Source organism: Neovison vison, chromosome 10 (genome assembly GCF_020171115.1).
Source record: "Neovison vison isolate M4711 chromosome 10, ASM_NN_V1, whole genome shotgun sequence".
Classification (NCBI taxonomy): Eukaryota; Metazoa; Chordata; class Mammalia; order Carnivora; family Mustelidae; genus Neogale; species Neogale vison.
The window spans coordinates 50,713,499-50,731,666 of record NC_058100.1 but is presented as its reverse complement, the minus strand read 5'-3'; the positions used below and the strand labels follow the sequence as shown (position 1 = coordinate 50,731,666).

The window sequence follows — 18,168 nt, the reverse complement described above, 5'->3', positions numbered from 1 at the left end:
CCTCTTCTTCTATTCCACTGTTCTACACGTCTCTCAAGGACAGTTAGGTGCCCCTCCCTCCTGAAAAGACCTCCATGTTCTGCTCTCTGACTTTGCCCTCTCTACCATGTCTAATCCCTGTTCTAACACTGAACCAGGAGCATCTTATATCCTACTCTTTTTTACTGGTGAATGTGTGACAGTGTTCTTTCTCCAAAGAGATTATAAATCCCATTAGAGTGAGAATTCTGACTAACTTCATCTGAGTCACTTATACCAGGAAGCATCCCTTGATCCACCTCCCCAGCAGACATGGTCTCCCCAGTACTGACCTCAAAAGCACCCCACTTACCATATTATGATGTTCTCATAATTTCTTATAATTTCTGATTTCATCATTGCATCTCTTTATGAGCAACAAGCCCCAGGAAGATAGAGCCAAGCCTCTCTTGCTCCCTCTTTTTTTTTTTTTTTTCCTCTTGCTCACTCTTATATTCCTTGTATTGTATACCTAGATACAATACCTGCCAAGGAGTAGGTAATTCATAAATATTTTTTTGAAGAAGTGGGTTTTCCACTAGTATAATTGGTGGAACAAGGAAGCCCATTGATTTAGACACTGAACATACTGGGCATCTACTCCGGGTACTTGGGATGTACAAACAAGATTTCAGTCACCTGATCTCTGGATTGAGCAAGTCTGAGTGAACATCTTTACTACTGTTACCTGGGGTGCCCAGGTACAAAATAGCCACGCGTTATAATAAAGCCAGATCCCGTCAGTGAAGCCCAATGAGTTAATGGGATGAAAGGAGAAAACCGAAGGCATGCATTTCTGAAGGGGTATGAGTGGTTTCTGGAAGACTTCCTGCTCCTGTTGGCCCTTCCTCCCCAAATGGCCTTTATATAAGATCTACTACTGACCCCAATTCATACGAAAATCTTATAGCAATCCTGAAACTGAGCTTTAACTAGCTAGTAGGTCTCTCTCTTGCCTTTCAGCTCCCTGTTCCTTGTGAGCAGTACATTTGTGTAGGCATATGCTAGGACACCTTTCTGGAAACTTACTTTTGGAATGACACAAACTGAACAGCATTCCGTGTCCATAACAGATTTCGACCACCAGCATAACAAATTCAAAGCTGCATGCTAATTTACTAAAATGTTCAAACCATATCGTAGTATGTATTTAATTTTATCCATCTTAATATCACCCTATATAATAAGACATCATATCGTCATCGCTTTTCTTAAGTCAGTGCACTTCTCATGGGTTTAAGTCAAGGTCAATCCATTCCCCAATCTTCTGAAAAGCAAGGGAAACAATGAATTTGGTGTTGATTAGTTGTATCTTATAAATATTAAAAAGAAACTCTGGTAGACCAATCTCTGAACTCCTTCTGGCAAGAGGGGTTGGACTTATGGAATGGAGGTAGCCATTCATGTAGGATATTTTCTCAAGCTGCTGATTTTCTTTCTTCCCTCCTCCCCTCTTCCCTCGCTCCCTTCCTTCCTCTCTTCCTTCCTTCCCTTCTCTCTATCCTCCCTTCCTCTCTTCCTTCCTTTCCTTTCTTCCTTCCTTCCATGCTCCCTTTCTTGGCTAAATGATTGCATAGTACTGTTCACGATGAGAAAGTTTCTTCCATTCAGGCTTTCACCTATGGAGGCTACCTTCCTAGTGCCCAAACTAAACTTGCCTGCAGTCTACACCAACGTCACCAGCTGCCTTCATCCATCCATAAAGAAGATTGATTCTCTCAAAAACAACTTGCCGACTTCTTTATCATCATTACATCTTCCCTCCCACTAATGCTCCTCTCTTTTTCTTCCCTCCTAGAAGGTCACTCCATATCCTTTGGTACTCTCTTCAAAGACTTGCTCCGTGTTCTGTCCTCCTCTGTGGTCATGTGTTAGGAATGAATTCTCTCTCTCCCACTAAACGGGAGATCTTTGAAGGCAGGATCTGTGTCTCATTTGCCTTAGCATAACCACTGCCTTTAAAAGGGTCTGGAACCTGGCGAGTGTTGAGTAAATGTTTGGACTTGATGAAGACATTGAATCAACATTGAATCAAAGAACAAATACTTAGTGTCTGGGAGATACAAAAAGCAGTGAGTTTAATGATCCACATTTTAGCACTTCATTCATCTGTGATGAAGGAATAAATGGCAAGAAATCGTCTAGGCAACAACATCATTCCCTGTGAAGCCAGGGTTGACGGAGAGGCAGTACCAGTAAAGGACAATAGAAGTTTCAGTCGCGCCTTATATAGTCTCTGAGGACAGTTGGACAACACTGATTTGAAGAGAAACTTGAGGGGGAAAAACAGACAGAAGAATCATTTCAACTGCTTTCAATTAAGCCAATGTTACCTCCTTCCCATTTATCAGAAGCCACATTTTCCCCCTCTTTCTACACCATTTACAGCTCTGACCAATGATCCCAGATGGTTCTGCTTTCCCCAGCAGATTTCAGTACCATCTCCAGGGCGTTAATGTGGATTGAAAATGAAAACAAAAAGAACTGCGATTGCTTGGGAGGCCTCTTCCCCCGCCCCCATCTGCTCCTAGGAGGTCTGAGGCCCAGAAGCCCGCCTGGAGGGGCCTGACAGGGGTATCCCCAAGGAATGCAAACAACATTCAGAAGACAGAATCAGAGTTTCAGTGAAAGAATGGAGTTTGGGGAGGTCTCCCTCCCTGATGTGCCCGCGAGTCAGTGAGCTGTATTTTGAAAAGGCCATTATTAGTTAAGACCTACTTGAAGTAAAATCTGTCTTGGATTGTAAACTTAACTCCAAAATTCCTAACCCCGGCCAGCCTGGCCTGCTTCCTGACGGCCCAGCCTAAACTACAGAGAGGGCGGAGCAGACACAATTACCTTATTTTATTAGCGCCCCTCGGTGCCTGGTCCCCGTCTCCGGCACCAGGCCATCCCAGACATTCCCTTAGCTCATCCTCAGGATGCGGACATTTGCCTGGTGGATAAGTAGTTGCCATAAGCACATTAAGCTCCTCAGAGGAAAGATGCAGTCATACTGTTTGACACAAGTTATTATGCCTTCCACACAGAAACAGGATTGGAAAATTTCAGTGCCTTCTTTCTGACGTCCTCAATTTCTCCTCAGAAGCTTCAAGTGGATTTTCAGACTGTTTGGTTGCAGGATTTCCAGATTTTCTTTCTCTTCTAGGAAGGCAGGTATTCTCACTGGAGGCCATAATACTGCCAAGAGCTGCACGGACTGACGCTCGTCCTTGTGTCAGGTTCTGCAGGAAAGCCCTTCCTGTGAGTTGCCTCTGTATTAGTCTGCTATGGTTTCCATAACAAAAGCCACAGCCTGGGTGGCTTAAGCAACAGAAACCAATTTTTTGACAGTTTTGGCAGCCAGAAGTCCAAGACTAAGATGCCAGAAAATCTGGTTTCCTGTGAGGCTTCTCTTCCTGGCTTGCTGTGTCCTCACAAGGCTTTTCCTCTGTGCACAGAAAGAGACCTCTGTTGTCTCTCTTTTTGTAAAGACACCAGTCCTAGTGGGTTAAGGCCTCACCATACAACCTTGTTTTAACTTAATTATCTCCTTCTAGGCCCTGACTTTGAATACAGTCATGTTGGGGGTTAGATCTTCAGCATATGAATTTTGGATGGGAGGGGGTTCACAATTCAGTTCATAACCACCTCCCTGAGTCTATACTCCAAGCTCAGGAAGTCAGGGGGCATTCTCTACTTTTATTACTGAGTCAACTGAGAGTCCAAAGTCCACTGCCAATAAGTATGTTGGTGATGGTGGTGTTTCTTTTTTTAAAGAAGGAGAAGTGGTGATACAGAAAGTTCATTGGTATGAATGCAGGGTCGCTAATAAAAAAAAAAAGTGAGAAAGGAAGCAGCAGGCAAAAAAAAAAAGAGAGCAGAGGACTGGATTCATGGCAGTTCTACTCAGTCGGGTCCCTGTGCTGAGCTCTGAGGACACAGGCAAGGAGACATGGTCACGGTCTTCCCGGAGCTCACAGTCTCAGCAGCAGTGAAGGGAGTCTTCCTTCGCAGGCCCTGATCTGCATAAAACTGGGAAACAAGAAAATGTCCCTTTGGACCCCTTCCCTCTCCAAGAGAGCCTTCTGGGTCACCCTTGGTGTCACCCCACTTTGTGTCCATCTGCCACACGGTAGCTAGCACCACAGATTACCTAGGCTCTTCACTGGTGGTGACTCATTTCTCATGGTTCATCCTTTCCTTTCACCCTTATCCAGAACTTTTTTCCCTTCCATTAAAACATCTTTGTTCTGAGTCCCAGTCCCTAGAGGCAAGTCTCTCAGCTAGGAGAGGAAAGGAATGTCAGAGCTCATTTGTTAATTCCTCTGGGTAGTGTACTGACATTTTACTGATGGCCTCTGGGGAACTGGGGACTTACAGCTCACATCTCAGGCACCATGGCAGGAAGCACAGCGGGGACTTTTTGAGGGTAGGCAGGTCTGTCTGTAGATATCAAACGCAGTGAGTGGGACACCATCCATCCATCTTGGGCTTTTCACAAATGAGGCTGTTTCTGCTACTGCACAGAACTGTCCTGAAGGGCATGTCACAGACCCTGTCAGTGCTTCACTCCTATGGTTTAGAATGAGGGAGGCCATGCCGCTTCTGGCTGCCAGCCAAGGACATCCCTGGGAGTAACCCTCAATCAACGATTCTCCAGAGATGGAGTATAAATACCTCAGCTCCCTCATCCCTGGGGTGGGATCATTCTGAGGCATGTGTTTTATACTGTGACCTCACATTTCCCTGCGGAGTCTCAGCCACTCACTGTGGGAAATCACATACTCACGTACCTATTACTGGCTGCCTTCCCTTCTCTGGTTTACTTCTCCACTACCAAATGGTGGATGGTGTTTCCTGTGTTTCACAGATCGCTACTTACACTAAAATCCTTTTGTTATTGTTGGCTTTTGGAGAGACCCGAACAGACACAGGAGTGCGGCTGGACAGGCAGGACTGGCTCTCATCGTGCCATGTGGCTGGCTGCCCTCCACTCTTCCCCACTCTGCGTGGCTATAGAATCAGGGTGAAAAGCCCACAGAGCGAGTCTGCCTGTGGAGATGCTGGGAGAGGGCAGTCCCAGATTACAGTGTTTCCTTAACCTTGGACCCTAATTCTCTCAGTAGAATCTTAACTCTAGGGTTGGTTTTGCTGGGGCATGTACAGGGCCCTGGGAATTAATCTGTTTCAACAGAATGCATGGGATTTGTAGTCAGAAATGCTTTAATTGGATTCCAGCTCTACCACATATGAGCTACATGGCTAAACTTCTCTGCATCTTAGTATCCTCATCCATAATATGGGATAATAATTACTCTCTCAAAGGGCTGTTCCAAGAATGACATCATAGCTAAAAAGGTTCCAAGAGGCTTACATGAAGTTAAGGTAACTCAAAATAAACTTAGGAGGGTATATCACAGATCCCTTATCCAAAACCCTTGGAGCCTGATGAGCTTTGGAATTCAGAATTCAGATTTAATGAAAATAACAGGGTACATGTAACATTATAGCCAAACCCCCATCAGGGGCTGAAGGAGTTCCCTAGACTCAATATTTCTGCACCAAAAATATAAAGATTGGTATTGTGTGATAACACAATTGCAGATAAAGGCTATGTCCCAGAGAAGTTAAGCAACTTGCTCAAGATCACACTAGGATTCAAACCCCAAGGACTAGTGCCAGAGTCCCTGCTCTAACTGCTACACAGCACTGCCTCTGGTAATGAAACCCTCTACCAGAATGAATGAAGGTAATAAGGGACTTGTATCTGATTCACAAGAAAGGTAAGAGCTGCTTTTCATTAATAGCATAAATAAATTTCAATAGATTATTTCTCCCAGAAACAAAATTAAAGATGTGATCATATTTAAAACATTAATACTATAAAATATCAGCCTACAAGAAATAATAGCTACCATTTCTTGAAAATGTACTGAATAATTTACATATATTCATTTCCTTTAACCCCCGTAAGAACCATAGAGACGGGTTTTATTAGTATCACACATTTTCCAGATGAGGTTGAGTAGCTTATCCAAGGTCACCCTAAAATAAGTGGGGGGCAGGAGACCCAATCTGGGTCTGCTGGTGCCTGGGCCCCTTCCAGGACATCACCCTGCCTCCAGGGGGCAGATATATGCTTCTGACAATCACTGTGTGGTCTGCCCAAGGTCACAGGAGAGCCAGCATCCCAAGCATCGACTACCTTGGACTTGCTATCTTGGAAGGTCTTTCAGTGATTGACTTCTGCTTTGGAAAGTGCCACAGTTCAATATTTCTTTCTGCTGCCCACTCTCACTACTCTGAGAAAAGAACAGTACTGAGTGTTCACTAGAAGATGCAAGGGAATTGATCGGAAAGAAAATTTTATCTTATTCCAGTCCTGTCCACAGTGTTGTACCATTCTATATTTAGATAAATGCTCTGCACCACCAAAGACAATAAAAACAAGATGAAAAGGTACTAGGCTCATGCCGGGAAACAATAAGAAGCTGAAAGTTCTTATTCTTTGCCCAGAGAATGACTATTTTTTTAAAAAAAACAAGAGACAATAAAAACAAGCAATCTCTGCAAACACTGTGCTTTAAGGTCTAGGGCATCTCGTACTCTGGGGGCAATTGAAGAAGGAGGAGGACAGCAAAGTCCTCTTACGCCTTTACAAAAATGAAGCTCTAAGAGGGGAATCTATTCAAGTCTCAGTCCAGACGACTTGTAAAGTTATGGAAGAAAGGCAGTAGAGAAGTCATGGGCTGGCTGAAGGGACCCCCTCTATGCTAGTACCCCACAGACCAAATATGAACCCTCAAATTTCAAAAAGATGAAAATGAGTTTGAAAGATAACTGAGATTCATTCGTTCATGGGTTTGAGGGCTTGATGGAGAACCAAGGTCCCTGCTCCCCCTTCCCCTCAATAATCCCATCCCGGGCTATTCCTAGAAGGTTGGAATTCTTCCATTATTTAAAGGAACATGTTTCAATCATTAACTGTCTTCACCACAGTTATTTGTGCATATCTTCTACTACTACTACTTCTACTACTACTACTACTTCTCCTTCTTCTTCCTTTAGTAAATTACAAACTCTTTGAGGGTAGAGAACAATCCCGAGTTATTTTATAATCTCTATGGAAACCAACATGGCATTTACTAAGCAGATTTTTTAAGTGGACCTCTGTTGCTCAAAGCCTTTTTCAGGCTTATCTTCTACTAATTGGGGTCAATAAGTAGTTTTCTTTTCTGTTCCCATGAAGAATCACATTTCTGGACTCTTATCTAGTCTCCTTCATTTCTATTTTCAAACAAACCAAATCTTGCCTGAGCATATCTCTGTCTTGTTATACTTTGCTGAACACAATAAGCAACAACCAGCCTCTGGGAACAAAAAGCTTCTCCGGCACTTGACCTACTTTTAAATTATCACCAGCGACAGATTCACCAAATGTTTTGCCATCACTTCCATGGGTCTCTACCTTCCCAGCCTTCCATATCAGTGTCGGAGCCACCCACCACCCAACTACAGGCAATGCAACATATTTTAGGTTTCTCTTGCCTTAACCCCTCACCTCAAAGTGCCAATTTCTAAATTCACCAGAGTAATTAACATGAGCTGATATAATAAATAAACTCTGGGATCAGGGACCTAACACAAAATAAGCTTGTTTCTTCCAATGCAGGTGTTGCTGGTGTCAGAGATGGTGGAAAGGCACCCCTTTTTCTAAAATTCTTACCCCAGGAGTGACACACTGCAGTTATGTTCCATGGTTTCCATGTTACAAGTCCACACTTAGATGCAAGAACAGGCTGGTGACTGTTACTGCCACCAGAATCTAATAACCATCATAGCTAGAATATATTCTGCATCTTCATTTTGTAAATGATATATTTTAATTATCTCATATAATATACTCAAGAACCCTAAAAAGTAGGAATTAACATAAATTTAAAAAGTACTTAAATATAAATATCAATCACTTAAGCCTCACTGACTACACACACACACACACACTGTACACACACACACACACTGTTATATATATTGACCTCATTGATTAAATATATATATTTATATATACAGGGGCTCAGAGAGGATAAATAGCTTGCTCAAAGTCACATAGTGAATGACAGGTGAAATGCGAACACAGACTTGTATGACTTCCAAGCCCCTTTCCCTTTTTTTGTATCAAGTAACAAGATATACACAGATCTGCTTTGAGACTGATCAGTGGAAAGGATTAGGGTCAATGACTCAACCTGAACTTTGAAAAGTAAGCATTTGGCCAGCCAGCCAGGAATCAAGACTGGAGAATGGCTTCTGGGTTGAAGAAATAACAAGTGCAAAGGTCCTGGAGTCTGAATGAAAATGGTATATCTATGGAAAACTTATCTTAGAAATAATTACGATGTTTAGATGGCATTTACCCAAGGGTCCTAGAAATACCCAAATCATGTCATGTTCTACACCTTAGTTACCCCCTCCCAAATGCCACTGAGGGAGCTACCCACCTACAGAACAATGGTAAAGACAAGCAAAGTAAGTGTCCTATTCTCAGTCAAAGCTGGGCTCCTACACCATTTATCCGTCCACCTACTGATGCGGACTACTTGTAAGCTGGGCTAGAGTGCCTGCATAAGGCTGAAAGCTCAGAGCAGGAACACTTTTCCTCCCCATAAGCCCAAATCCAACTTCAGGATTTCAGCACACCTCATCTGCCAAAAGTGGAGATAGAAATGCTTGATGATTCAAGGTGGGACCCAAAGGTTGGCTGGCCATGTCCCAAGCAGGAAGGCCCTGCCTTTCTCCCCAGTTATGCCACAGGGAAGCAGAAAGGAGAACTAGGTCTAGTAACTGTTTCTGCCGCACAGGTGAAAAGGTACAGGAAAGCATCAGAGAGAATGATACCCTTTGTACATAACCCTTTTGTTTAAATCAACTGTATTAAGGTATAATTTACATAAAATAATATATACTTGTTTTAAGTGTAAGTTTGGTGAGTTTTGAAACTATAACTGCACATGTAACCTCCACCACAATCAAGATAGAAATCCCTTCTGTCACCCACCGTTCCCCCCAGATTCCTTCATGCTTTTTTCGTATTCCATGCCTACCACCCTAAGCTCTAAGCAATCATGGATATATTTTCTGTCACCATAGATTAGATTTGCCTCTTGTAGGGTTTCATATAAATTGAATCATATAGTATGAATTCTTTGGGCTCTGACTTTTGTTCAATACAATGTTTTGTGTGTCATTCATGTTCTTTTTTTTTTTTTTTTAAAGATTTTACTTATTTATTTGACAGAGAGAGATCACAAGTAGGCAGAGAGGCAGGCAGAGAGAGAGGAAGGGAAGCAGGCTCCCTGTTGAGCAGAGAGCCCAATGCAGTACCCAATCCCAGGACCCTGAGATCATGACCCAACTGAGCCACCCAGGCACCCTGTCATTCATGTTCTTGTGTATATCATACTTTTTGTTCCTTCTTAATGCTGAGTCCTATTCCTTTGTATGGATACACTACTGTTCAGTTATCTATTCACCTACTGATGAACATTCAAGCTGTTTCCAGGTTTTGGTTATTAAGAATAAAGCTTCTATGAATACTTGTGTCTAAGTCTTTATGTACACAATGTGCACCATCTTTCAATGAACAGTCCATGATCTTTTAATGGACCTACAGGCAAATAAGGTCCAGTGTCCTAGAATCTGACCAATCTACAGCAACTCTGTCCATATGTAGGAAAGAGGGAGGAAGAATAAGGGAGCGTGATGAGAGCATCACTTCTCTTCTACAAACTTAAGGCACACAGCACCACAAAATCCATGGGTAATGCGTAATAAATCCATTTATCCCATATATTTGTCTCCCATTTTCCCTCACTAGTTTTCTTCTTATATTTTCTCTCTTTTTAAAAAAGATCTTATGTATTTATTTGATAGAGAGAGAGATCACAAGCAGGCAGAGAGGCAGGCAGAGAGAGAGGGGGAAGCTGGCTCCCCGCTGAGCAGTGAGCCCGATGCAGGGCTCGATCCCAGGACACTGAGACCATGACCTGAGCCGAAGGCAGATGCCCAACCCACTGAGCCACCCAGGTGCCCCTCTTCTTATATTTTCTATTTTACCTCCTCCTTCAATTTTTAAAAAGTAATGTTTAGTTTTGAGCACTGGAAAAAGTAACTTTTTTTCATCATAATACCTAATACTCTCACAAATGACTCTGATGTTTCATTTTATTATTAAATACAGATCTGCTTTAAATTATCTTCCAGTTTATTAGAAGAGTCATCAGCAAAATATGGCCAACTGCATCTTTAGTCGGCCTCTCTCCCTTGTCTCATCCCAGTTCTGAGGCCTGAACCTGCCAGGGGAATATGTCATTTTCCATATGGTCTGCCATGTCTGCCATGTTAGGTCTCGGAAGAACGAAGGGTCTCAGTGCCTCCGTAGCTCTGTCCACCTTCCAAATGTGAAATTAATCAACAAATAGGGTCTGACCCATCGTAGAAAGGGAACAAAAACAAAGAAGCAAGCAAACAGAAACAATCCATACAAAAAATGGAGGTTGCAGTAGGAAACATAAGTAGAAAAATACAAGAAAGCATGATATATTATGATATAAATAAAGCATTTAGACCAATGCCAAAAACTGGTGGCCTGTGGGCTGGGAGTCCACAGACATATTTTGTTTGGTTTGCAGTGTTTAAATAAAATTTATCCAATATTTAAAAGTCAGAAAACGTCACAAAAAATTTCACACTCACAATTAGACTCTTGTTGCCACTTCACAAATATCTCTTGGAGCTGAGTGGCAGCTGGTCCCTTTGGCTGAGCCCATTGTGTGCTCTCTGCATTCACTTTGCTCCCCTAGAGGACCTGTTGTTTGGTCCCTGCAGGCCTTCCAGTTTGCAACCCCTGCACTAAGGCATCATTTCTAGTAACAAAGAAGAAACGGTTGGACACGCTTTACTCACAGGATAGGTTCTATCAGTCAGAGGTGGAGATAACCACATTCCAGGACAGAAATTCTTAACTTCCAGACATTCTCTTCCTCTATTCCTCCTCAGAACACAACACAGTATTCAGGCAGAGGGGATCCTGTCTTCCTCTAAGATGACCACTCCGTGTTGTTCCCATAGCGTCTCTCCAGCTCCCAAGAAACTAGGTCATGGGGCTAGGAAAACAGGTCTCCCAGACAGGTGCCCACTGCTCAGAGGACTATACCCGATGTGGTTCTGCTCCTTTCTCCTCAGCTAATTCTGTCTCCACAATAAGCAAGGAGAGACTGGAACTCTCCAAAGTGCTCTGCAGTTTCCTAGTGATGTTACATAGAAGGAAGAAGCTCGGTAATGATTCTGCTCGAAGGCGGGTTTTTCTCTGCTAAGCTCCATATTTACCCATTGAGTTGACTGTGAGGCATCTCTATCTCTCTCCTGCACAATTACCTCAAACAAAACTTTTCCAAATCTACACATGTCATCTCCTGCCATCTTCCCAGAGCAAAATATGTTGTGTCCTGTATTTCCTTTTTATATCCTGTCACTCACCCAATCCTTAGAAGCACTCTAAGCTTCTCTTTCTTCTGACCACCTACTTCCCCACATCCAAGTGATCAGTGAACCAAGTACAAACCACCTCCTTGCTATCTATCTTATTTACATCTTCTCTTCTCCAACATCACTGTAACCAGCTTTGTTCAAACTCTCACACAGAATATTCCAATAGTCTCATGGAACTAGAGGGCACTATGCTTAGCAAAATAAGTCAATCAGAGAAAGACAATTATCATATGATCTCCCTGATATGAGGAAGTTGAGAGGCAACGTGGGGAGTTTGGGGGTAGGAAAGAAATAAATGAAACAAAATGGGATTGGAAGGGAGACAAACTGTAAGAGACTCTTAATGTTACAAAACAAACTGAGGGTTGCCGGGGGGAGGAGGGGAGGGAGATAGTGGTTGGGTGATGGACACTGGGGAAGGTACATGCTATGGTAAGTGATGTGAAATGTGTAAACCTGGCGATTCACAGATCTGTACCCCCTGGGGCTAATAATACATTATATGTTAATTAAAAAATAAAAAATTAAAAAAAAATATTCCAATAGTCTCTTAGGCCAGTCATGCCTGCTCATTCCTCCAGGTCCTAAGCGCAGGCAGTCAGAGTGATTTTGAAATAGATAGAAGTCTGATCATATCACTGTTCAGCTTAAGCCCTTTTATTGGGCCCACTATTTGCATATTGGGTTGTGCCTAAGGTTCTTTCTCAGTGGCCTGATATGGTGACCACTAGCCACATGTTGCTACTGACCAGTTGGAACAGTGTTAATCCAAGGTGCTATAAATTTAAAGTGTTATAAGTTTAAAATGCACATCAGATTCCAGACGGTTAGTATAGAGAAAAAAGAACATAAAATATCTCATTAATAACTTTCACATTGAGTATACGTGAAATGAGAATATTTTGTATATATTGGGCTAATGATATATTATTAAAATTAATTATACCTGTTTATTTTACATCTTTTTTTTTTTGTTTGTTTGTTTATTTTACATCTTTCAGTGTGGTTACTAGAAAACTTAAGGTTACGTTGTGGCTGACATTATGTTCTAGATGTTTTGCTCACCACATCCCCCTATGCTTCATCTTTTCCACCCTGTACTCTGCTAAACATCAGGCATGCCAGATGACTAGCAAAGCAGGCCACAGTATTCTATAATCTTATACACTTCAGTTCCTATGAAAATTAGAATGTCCTTGAACTATCACACCCCATTCTACCTGTGGTGGTTTAAAAATATATCTACATAAAGAAGATGTGATATATATATATATACAATGTAAAACTATGCAGCCATCAAGAGAAATGAAATCTTGCCTATTTGCAATCACGTGGATGGAACTAGAGGGTATTATGCTCAGCGAAATAAGTCAATCAGAGAAAGACAATTATCATGTGATTTCTCTGATACGAGGAATTTGAGAGGCAGGGTGGGGGGGGTCATGGAGGGTAGGGGAAAAAATGAAACAAGATGGGATTGGGAGGAAGACAAACCACAAGAGACACTTAATCCCATGAAACAAACTGATGGCTGCTGGGGGGCGGAATAGGGGGATAGGGATAGGGTGGCTGGGTTATGGACACTGGGGAGGGTATGTGCTATGGTGAGTGCTGTGAAATGTGTAAGCCTAATGGTTCACAGACCTGTAGGCCTGAAGCAAATAATACATTATTTATCAAATAAATAAATAAATAAATGAAGTTGCCCAAGTTCCTCAGCTGAGAGGAATAAAGCATGATTTTAACCCTGCTTAAAAAATAAATAAAAATTAAAAAGATATATATCCACAGTCTCCTTTCAGACGGTAGACTCTAAATTTCCTCCCCTGCAGTATGGACTGTACTTAGTGACATGTGTCTATGAATGAATAGAAGAAAGCTGAAGTGTCGTATATGTCATAAAAGGCTCTCTCTCTCCTCCTTCTCTCTCTCCCTCTCCTCTTTCTCTCTCTCTGTCTCTGTCTCGTATCACTCACTCAGTGAAGCCAGTTGCCACATCATAAAGAAAATCAAATAGGCATATGGAGAGTTCTACACAACAGGGTACTGAGGCCTCCTGCCAACTATCTTGGATGCCCCAGCCAGCCCCAGTCAAGCCTTCCGATGGCTACAGTTCCAGCCAATGTCTTCAAGAGGACTTCATGAGATATCCTGAGCCAGAGCCACCCAGCTATGCAGGTCCCAGATTTCTAAATCACAGAAACTGTAATATAAAAATGTTACGCGTTTTAAGGAGATGAGTTGTGGAATAATTTGTTACACAGCAATAAATAACTAGTATATTACTCGTGCCCCACATTCCCTCCCCATTCTCACATTAGAACAGGAAAATAAGAGAGAAGTTGCTAAAAGCCCAAACTTATGTTTCACCTACTTACATATCAAGATTTGGTTTAAAATCATCCCCTCTATGAAGACTTTCCTAAGAAAACCCTGGCCAATTCTCGTATGTCTATACTTATTTTTTTTTTAAGATTTTATTTATTTATTTGACAGAGAGAGATCACAAGTAGGCAGAGAGGCAGGTAGAGAGAGAGAGAGGAGGAAGCAGGCTCCCTGCTGAGCAGAGAGCCTGATGGGGGACTCTAACCCAGGACCCTGAGATCATGACCTGAGCTAAAGGCAGAGGCTTAACCCACTGAGCCACCCCGGTGCCCTATACTTATTTTTTTAATTTCAGAAATTTTGTGCACATTTTGAACTCAGGGTTTTAAGTAAAGACATATGATAGTTTGTAAATTAACTTCTTAAAAATAATTTTTGCAATATTCTAAAGAGAATTTGAATTAACTAAAATGTGACCTCACTGAGAAAGACACTATATTTTAAATATTCATCTTTGCATACATATTTTATATAGAAAAGGTTATTTTGCATATGCAGTTTTTTATCCTCTTTTTCTCGTGCAGTGACCTCATCTCTCAGTTCTATGACCTCCTCACTTTAGCTACTGACTCCATGATCAAGCTCTAGTTTGAATCCTTACTACTGAAAGCGTGGTTCATGGAACCAGCCGTATTGGCCACACCTGAGAGCTTATTAGAAATGCAGAATCTAGGAGGCCTGAATGGCTTAGTGACCTGTCTTTGGCTCAGGTCACGATCTCAGGGTCCTGGGATTGAGCCCTGCATCAGGGTCACTGCTTCTTCAGGGAAGGCCCCTGCAGGCCAGGAGGGCCTGCTTCTCCCTCTGCCTGCTGCTCCCCTACTTATGTTCTTTCTCTCTTTCTCAAAAATAAATAAATAAAATCTTAAAAAAGAAGAAGAAGAAGAAGAAGGAGGAGGAGGAGGAGGAGGAGGAGGAGGGGAAGAAATGCAGAATCTAAGATGCCACTCATCATGCTTTCACTTCAGGACATTTGCACATGCTGTTTCCTTTGCCTATGAGGCTAACCCTCCAGTTACCTGCATGTCTCACTCCTTCACTGCATTCTGGTCTCTGCTCTGATGTCATATGCAGAAAAAAGCCATTCCTGACCAGCCTACCTGGAGTTGCATTCTTGTGGCACCTAGTTCCCTCACCCGGCTTTATTTTCTTTAAGTATTAGCATTATTTGACATTATTTTATATGTATTCATTTTCTTAATTTCCTTCCACAAATAATTTTGGAACCCCACTATGTGTCAGGCCATGTTCTAATCTCCGGGAATACAGAAGAGAACAAAATAAAGCCCCAAACAACCTCCACTCTAATGGAAGCATGCTATACAGATGTAAGTTGTTACTTACTATTTCGTGTTTCTTTACTTATTCCTTCAAGAAGAGGCCCAATCCTCACCACCAACGGAAGGCTCCATGCCAGCTCCCATGACTTAAACCCACCCTGAACAGTCAGCTTCTATTTAGAGGGAATTTTTCAATGTGCTTTTGTGCTCTGTTGAGCTAAGTTTAACTTGGTTGTTTTTACTCCCCATGAATTGTCCCAGTACGGCTTCCTGCAGTGGAAATTTCCCCTGCTTAATGTGAGCCTCCAACTACATAGCTGGTCTTATTCTTGTGCACTTTATCTGAATTCAAAGGGTTTCCCAAAATGGGACCAAAAAATCTTATCGTCATCACCATCATCATCACCACCACCAGCAGCAGCTACAGCAGCAGCAGCAGGGTTAGGCCTAATGACATTTTCAAAGGGCAGAGTTAATCTTTGGTGTGCTCTCGCTTCATCTGGCACCTTCTTCCTACCCTCTTGCACATGTAGGTTCCATTTCTCAGAGGCCTGGCTCTCAGCTGGTCATCATGCATTTCCTCCCAAGGTGGTAGTGTGCCCCTCAGTAGGAAGGGCTTGGAGACTGCAAAGGGAAGGGAACCTGGGTAGCTTCTCATGCACCAGGCTCCACTTATCCCCCACAAGCATTTCAGTGTGTGAGGAAAACACAAACTAGAAGGACATATTCTGCCCATCATTTTCCAGGGGAGAAATTGAGGCTCAAGGACATTACATAACTCTTCTTCATCACCCTGGATGGTCTAAAGTCAAAGCTCTGCCTCCAGTCCTCCTGAACCTCAAAAATTCAAAGGAACGTGTTTCTGATGATGGATTAGCCACGCCCAGGAGGGAAGGAGTTTTTTCAAAACCAGGTGGAGGTGTAAGAGAGTGATGAAGGGGTTCATGAAAAGGGAGGCTCACCGAAATGCAGAGATAGACTATCTCAGGGAGTGCCTGCACCGACTCCTTCATTTTGCAGAAGTGGAACGGCAAGGCCCCATGAGGGTGAATTATATGCACTTAAACTTAAAGAATTAAGATGAGAATCTACAGTCCAGGAGAAGCACACCTACATGATTATATGTATAGGAACCACACTTTCTAATAGGGGATAAGAGAAGAGGTGACCAATTTTCGCCCACAGTAGCCTCATCTGTAGTCATCAACAGAGGTATAATCACCATAATTTTATAGTTGAGTAGGAAATTACCATTTCTAAGAAGAATTTCTAAATTTACCAGTGTTCACATGTCTTCGTTCCCCTCCAAAATTGTTAGATAAATAAAAATGAACAGCTTTAGCATAGAACAGAATGTGTAATAAAATATTAAGTAAGCTTTTGGGGCAGATATACTTTCATTTAGAAATCCCTGTCTTGACTTCTCAAATTACTAAGGCAAAGGATCAAAATAGAACAGATCTGTTAGCATAAGCATGTTTACAAGAGCACACAGCATGGGATGAGGTCTCTCTGGTGGCCCAAGGAACTTAGGGCTCCTCTTTCTATATGGGGTTGACAGGGCAGAGAGGCAGCCAATCGGTGTCTTGTCCTGCAAATGGCAGGAATAGGATGGGCTGAGAAGGAGTTTGTCTCTGAACATCCGAATGCTAGCAAATAAAACATTTCTTGAACTCCTACTCTGTGCCCAGTACTGTAGTACTGATAGGTAGGATGCAGTTTAATGGGTAACATAAGACGTACACTCAGAAAATTAAATAGTTCTTGTGAGTATAACTATGCATGTTAATGATAATTAACACCTTCTGTTTGTGAATGTTGCAGGATAATATTTTGATATATTAAATGACATATTTTCCCTTCTCAGTAATTCTTCTTACCTGCGAACTGTTTCCCATACAGGATTGCTTGGCCTGCTGCCTCAGGGATGGGATTATACTACAGAACAAGAGAGGCAAATTCTTGTCTTTTGAATTTCAAAACCCAAGATCTTGGCAAAAACAATATGTTTGGAAGAAAAATAGATCTGGAAATGGTTATAGTCCTTGTAACCCAGGGTAAGGTAAAACTAGGGGGAAATTGCGGGAAGAGGGGTGCACAAAAGTGGAAGAGCTAGAGGACTGAAGGGGTCCCTAAACTGAGACCCGTGCTCTGTTCCCTGCACCCTGACCTGTCGAGCTGAGTTCCTGGGGGGCAGAGGGACACAAGAGATACTCCAGGACATTGCGCCGATCGCCTCATCCACGTGAGGAGAATCCGCAGCCAGCTCGCAGCCTCTCACCTCTGCCTGCTGCTTCCAGGCTCAGGTCAAGCCTCACAGGCCCCAGGCCCGTAGGGTCACTTGCCCTGCATGTGGGGACGACAGGAGAGAAGAAAGCCTGGCTGAGAAGGCGTGTCTAGGTGAAGAGGACCCAAGAAAGCCTGAAAATTACCCCACATGCCCACGGAGTTCAGGGACAAACCAAGTATTTCCCAAGTGCCCGAAAGGAATATCTAAGAGAAACAGAGCCAGAAGATCTTGTGGCCAGGGACTGAGGGGGTACATTGGTGATTCGCGCACAGCAGTCACTGCGGCACGACGCTCTGTTCAGCAGACGCCCCCGAGGACTGGTATCTACCCCCCAACTTTCTCTCCCCATCCCCTGCTCATGCACCCTGATAGCCCCCTAGATCTATACAAATACTTCAGGTTCGTGATCCCACTAGATAATTCTCCATCCCAGAAAAGAAGCCCCCTGGGATCTTTCTCACAAACCCAACCCCATCCATGTATCCACGTTTAACTAGCTTCCCTCAGAAATACTCTCTCACGGGACTCAACTCTACCCCCTACACTGTTGGCACAATTTTTTTTTTTCCATTCTTAGGAAGCAAAGAAAAGACCAGACAACATATTCCGCGTAACAACCCTCGAGGCATCAGAAAAGAATAGGTTTACAGGGATCCTAGGTTC

General features: G+C 42.8%; 1 long non-coding RNA gene across 3 annotated transcripts in view; it reads right to left on the bottom strand.

The window, feature by feature from the left end:
* LOC122918614 overlaps positions 1–18,168 on the bottom strand; it is a 63,947-nt gene that overhangs the window by 43,528 nt on the left and 2,251 nt on the right. Inside the window, exons 4-6 of one of the 3 annotated variants that reach the window (XR_006386644.1) lie at positions 17,497–17,561; positions 2,857–4,032; positions 2,089–2,290 (exon numbers count right to left, since the gene is read on the bottom strand). This is a non-coding gene — a long non-coding RNA (uncharacterized LOC122918614). Of the gene's footprint in view, positions 1–2,088; positions 4,033–17,496; positions 17,562–18,168 lie in introns of those variants that run through there. The other 2 variants (XR_006386642.1, XR_006386643.1) reach the window with 2 other exon arrangements.